At 45.5% G+C, this 6,000-nt stretch overlaps 1 protein-coding gene across 1 annotated transcript in view; it reads right to left on the reverse strand.

The window, feature by feature from the left end:
* Positions 1-5,616, reverse strand: part of TNRC6C (trinucleotide repeat containing adaptor 6C) — a 115,089-nt gene extending 109,473 nt beyond the window's left edge. The window contains 1 exon segment of the mRNA XM_079134193.1: positions 5,555-5,616. The gene's annotated coding sequence lies outside the window, so the exon portion shown is untranslated.
* Positions 5,617-6,000: the final 384 nt, after the last annotated feature.

Genomic DNA, 6,000 nt, shown 5'->3' on the forward strand with positions numbered 1-6,000 from the left:
AGAAGATTAACCACTCCCACCCCACCTTGTAAATGCACTTGCTCCCACATGACCACCACCTTCTTCCCTCGCTGCTCCCTACCAAAAGAAACCCTGTTCAAACCATCAGCCCACAGCATCCAGCAGCCTGTAGAGCTCCCCCACTGCACACTCATTCCCCTTGCTCTCAGCTTTTCATATTTCCTATGCAGTGAGAGAGAACATAATGTGACCCAATGAATAAGTTTGCATCTCCTCCCTCTTAACTTCTGAACATTTCCCAATTTCAAATCTTAGTTTAATTCCCAGTTGCTATTTTAACTTAGGTTTTCCTGGCTTATTAAAAGAGCAATTAAGAAGTTATCTTTGGGAATAAAAAGTAAACAATACCTTTGACAGGCTCAAGCCAAGAAAATGATTTTAGCTGTGAGAGATCTTAGTCTTAATAATAAGCTAGACTGTACACATAGAATGAATTCAAATGCTACACATTCCCAATAACCATTTTGCCATAAATTTGCCAGTCATGTCAAAAGACAGTTTGCATGTTGGTAACGGATTAAATCATAGATAGGAGTTATCCAACTGCTGAGGTAAATTTGACTTGATGTTGTGACTTGCAGGCCTGCAGTTCAACCAGTCAGTGGAAAGATATTACGAAGGTGTAAGGAAGATTCATTTCTAAAAAGTCCAAAGAAGGAAAATAAAGGTTTTAGATTAAAGAAAAACGAGCTGTTCAAATATTTATATCCTAGAGGATCACAAAGATCATTTGTAATCACACAAGGGTCACAAAAAAATGCTTATAATGACAGCAAGCTGACATAATTGTACATTCTATTTTACTTTCATAAATGTAAAAAAAAATTAAACTTTGTTGTATCAGAAAGGTTTATGAAAAAGTAAAGTGAAAACTGTGTCCTTTCAAGACGAATCCATCCTGCACTCTCAGGAAGCCAGCTTCAAGACTCCTTGGGCCATGTGGCCCATGATCATATATGTTCCAGCAGGTCACCTCCAACAGGAAAGATGTTGCAGCAGATAGGCAAAAAAAAGAGGCAAGTAGATGGTGGGAAGGCAACTCAACCTCCTTGGAGCAGATATTTAAATTCAGTGGCCCACAAGAGGCATAAATTCAGAAGCCATATTTTTATCCATCTTTATATATCATAGAAAACCAAAGTCCCAACACACAGCTGGAACTCAGGACCACCAAGAATATTAAGAGTTCAAAACAGCAGTGAAGGCTGCTTTCCCAAGGCTGCCCCTCTTGTGAGGTTCATAGCCACGGAGGGCTCGGGAGAGTACACCACACTATCTGTGCAGCAGCAGGGATGTTTCATGGCTGGACGCCCAGACTGTCCAGCTCTGCACACAACTCTGGAGTCTTTTGAGGGTTGCATGGGAGAAATGCACTCTTAACAAACAGTTCTCCATCCCTGCAACTGCTTCTTCATTCTTTGAAAACATCTGATGCCGAGAAAAGAATTCATTTTCAGTATAATTCTAAAAATGACACAAAGGGTAGAGACTTAACCATATTTTTTAACATGTAAAACCTTCTAATATTGCAGTTGGAGAATTTAAAAACATTCTATTTTTATTAGACTAGTTAACAGTTCAGATGCAAGTGTACAACAGAAAGCTTAAAGCTTGTATGACTGTTTTAAAGAGGTACTCAAATGCATTCTCTGGGTAAGAGTTACACATTGCTTGGTTTCAACATCACACTCTACCCAAGCTTAGACAGTTATTTCTGGCATGTAATCTTTATATTTTTAAGTAATTCAATTCCTGAAAAAGTTGTGCATAAGCTGAAAATTTGTAAATAGGAACACATTTATTACATTAAAAGTGTACTTCAAGGACGCTTACTGTGAACTATTTTGTTAAAAAAAATTGCTGTCCTCACAACTGCACAATAAAATTTAGTTTATAAAAATTTAGATAGACAAAATCCAAGACCTACTCTCCACAAAAATACTGTCAATTTTCATTTGACATTCTGCTCTTCCTACTGCAATCTGTGGCAATTTCAAACAAAAATTATTAAAATGTTAAGTATCTTTACTAAAAAACTAAAATCGAGTCATCTTTGCTGTGAAGACAGCTGTCATGCAAGAGACTGCGCCAACCGTACTTTCAAGACATCTCACCACTGCTCATCTAAAATATGGGAAGACCCTCTGCCACAGAGCTTGAAAAAAGGCAAAAAATCCATTTGAGTGTCACAAAACTGCAAGAAAGAAGCCAAAGCACTTTCAAAGGAAACAAAAACCCAAAACAAACAGACAAAAACAAAGTCACCTGGCTCTTCCTGGTTTCTCAGAACCCTTCATGGCTGGCCTGTCAGGGGCTCAGCCTGCCTCCTACTCCCTCTACCCATCTCTCTCCTGGTTTCAAGGACAACCATAAATCTGTCCCTGCCTCCTTCTCCCTGTTTCTCATGCTTTCCTATGGGCTTCCGTTCTCTGGCTGAGTGATCTCTGCTTGCTCCATCCCTGGATCATTACTGTCCAAACCCTATACTGATATGTGGGACAGCCTCGGACTCACAACCAACCTATTTTCTTTCTTATAAATCTTCTCAAATAGCACCTTTGCACAATAAGCCCTAAGTGGTAAACAGTTTTCTAAAACATACACATGCAACCTAATGGATCCAATTCCTACTGGGGAAGACCACAGAGATCCATAAATAGCATAAAAAAGCCCCTTTGACCTTTAAATGTTAAACTGTTAGGGAACTTGTATAATGCCAAAGACACTCTAGCAACTCAAATCAAATAATAGACAAATAAATTAACTTCCTCTGCAACCCCCACCCCACTCCATCCCTTTCTCTAAATCAAGTTAGCATCACTTTCCTGAGTTCCAAGAGAGCAAGTTTACATTCAGGACCACCTACCCCTCCTTGCTGTTGAGGAGGTGATGCAAACACCCCATTTTCAGGTGACAATGCAGGAATTTTATCTTTCAACTCTTCCCTCTCTTCACTATGGAAATAAGCTGCCCAATTCCAGCCCTGACCTCCTCTCCAGGACTGGTTTTGGAAGTGAGCCAGAAGACAGCATTTGGAAAAGCACAAAATTTACCTCGGTAAAGCTGGTTGTTTAACAAAAAGGTGGTAGTGGTGAGAAATCCGATAATCCTCATATACTCCCCACATGACTTAGTTATTTTTTAATCTTCCAACATCAGAACATCAAATGAAACAATTCATCCCCCTTCCCTTTTTCCCCATAATCAGCACTCTAATGGCAACTTCTTATTCTAGAATTCCTGAGCCAACTAAGTACAAATCCAAACCTGTTACAAAATAATCCTTGTTAAAGTGTTAAAACATATGCCACTTGGGGAAAAAAAAACAATAATAAACATTGTAAAGAAGAAAATCTAAAATTAACATTCACATGTATCCCAAACTACCATCAGAACATTTAAATGCCAGAATCCAAAATGAAATTGAGTCTTATGACAGACTAGTGTCAAATCTTATTTAATTTCATACCTTAAGAGTAAAACCAAGGCAATGGTCAGATTGGTTTGGACAGAAAGCATGGAAGTAGAGTTCGAAATCAGATTCTTATAATTAAATCAAGAGTCAGTGTGTGTATGTGTGATGTATTTATTTTATCATTCACATTTGCTCCCCAGTACTGAAAGAAAAAAAGCAACAACCAGTGAAACTGAAAACAGAAAAATACAAAAAAAATTAATAAAAAAATTAATAAAAACTATTATTTGCTGAATTATCAATTTCTCATGACTCAAAATGTAGAAAAAAAAGATTCTTAGAATCTAAGATTTTTTTTTTTTTTTAATTTTTTAAGGGGACACCAGGGATTGAACTCAGGGACATTAGACCACTGAGCCACATCCCAGTCCTATTTTGTATTTTATTGAGAGACAGGGTCTCACTGAGTTGCTTAGTACCTCCTATTTGCTGAGGCTGGCTTTCAACTCATGGTCCTCCTGCCTCAGCCTCTGGAGGAGCTGCTGGGATTACAGGTGTGTGCCACCGCCTGGCTGAATCTCTATTCTTTGAAACACTAAAACTTTATTTAGAAAAAGAACCTTTCAGTATAGGTAAACAAAGTTACAACTAGTCAGACCATACTTTGCTCTTTAAACACAATAAAATTAATTCAGATAACTAATTTTTAAAACCTTATTTTGTATCATTTTCCCCAATAAAAGCATCCTAGGGATGCCACACTGAAGTGTTCAAAGCCACCACCACTTCTTGTTCTGGAATAATGTAAATTTCTTCAAGGTGCCCTCTGCCAACCAAGTTCCTGTGGCCTAGGGCTAAGTGTTATCATTTATCCTTTCATTTAGTACCAAAGGAAGTCTGGAATCTGAATATAATAGCACTTCCTCCACAGTTCCAACCTGCCATGCTGTCCTCTGAAATCACTTAGGCCACATTCCAGCGTATCCATTCAGCTACCCCAGTCTACATGTATGAAATAACTCACACAAAATAAGCTTTCTGCAGGATCAAATTACATTCAGAAATGTACAAGCCTTTCGCAGTAACGATCATAAACTGACCAACTACCTATACAACTAAACAGGTGGATACAACTGAATAGGATATCAATTGAACACCAGCTATCCAGAAAAACAACCTCAGCAACACAATGGATTAAACCAGGAGGCTCCAACTCGCCACTCCTAGACACTCTACTTGGACATTCACAGAGCACCATTTTGAGTTCAGAATTTGCACTTCACGCCCAGAAATCACCGACCAGATCACTCAAATGGAGGTTTCATCTGGCAACGGTCTGAGACAACTAACTGCGTACTGTCAGATACCTTGGAACGCAATAGGTGCAGCCGAGACCCGGCGGCTCCTCCTCCGCCAGCTCCAGCACAGCATCCAAGCACAATCCTTCATCTTCGCTAGGATTCCTAAATCCCTGGGCAGCTTGCGCGCCAACAGTCTTCACCAGGTTAACGCACAGGGACTCCGTATAGTCACATCTGCACACTTTAACAGCTGCAAACCTATTAATTAAATCTCGTCCACGAGGCCAAGGTGCAAACGAGGTATCCCTAAAAGCAGAGGTGGCGCCGACGCGCTCGGGTTTCGTTATCTGATAACGCGGCAGATGTTGTGCGGCTCGTTCTCCTCGGACGCATTACTCCGCAGTCCGCAGCACCGTTACAAATCCACCGGACTTCAGACCCGCAAGACGCCCACGGGTCCTGTTCTGATCGCCCAAACAACGCCGCGGGGGTCCCGAACCCAAACACTGCGGACTTCTGCACGCCATGCACCCGGAATGCACGACCTGCGTGTGCCTGCCGGCGCAGGACCGGATCTCACCCACCGCATTCGTTTAAAATACAAGGGGACGGCGATGCTCGCGACCCACGCGTCCCACCCGGTCCGCCGCGGCGCGCACAGCCGGTCTGCACACCCTCCTCCCGCGGCCCCGCGCTCGCGGGCTCCCTCCCGCCGGCCCGGGCCGGCGCCGCACGCGGGTCGCTCGGGGCACCGCTCCGGCTCGGCCCGGCCCGGCCGAACAAAGGGCGGCGGACCTCGGGGCGGCGGCGCGCTCACCTGGGCTCCGTCCCCGGCGGCTGCTCCGCGGGGCTCCGGCGGCGCGGGCCTGGCGGCGGCGAAGGCGCGCACAGCCGCCCAGGGACCTCGGGGGCGCTCGAGCGGCGGGGGCCCGCTCAGCGCCGGCGCCGCGGGCTCGGGTCCCGGCGCGGGCGGCGCGGACGGGTGGGCGGCGGCGCGTCCCGGCAGGTCCAGGTCCCGCGCCGGCGACGCCGCGACGCGCCCTCTTCCTCGCGCCGGGTGGGACGCGGCTCCGGCGCGGCCCGGGTCCGAGGCGGCGGCGGCGGTGGCGGGCTGGGCGCGGGGCCGCTCCGCTCCCTCCGCCTCGGGCTCCGGCTCCGGCGGGCCTGTGGCGGCGGTGGCGGGAGCGCGGAGTCGCGGGGCGGCCTGTCACGGGGCGGCCGGGGCGGCCCGGCGGCGCTCAGGGCAGCGCGGCGGCGCGGCCG

The sequence above is a fragment of the Sciurus vulgaris genome (genome assembly GCF_902686455.1).
Source record: "Sciurus vulgaris genome assembly, chromosome: 3".
In the NCBI taxonomy this organism is placed as follows: domain Eukaryota; kingdom Metazoa; phylum Chordata; class Mammalia; order Rodentia; family Sciuridae; genus Sciurus; species Sciurus vulgaris.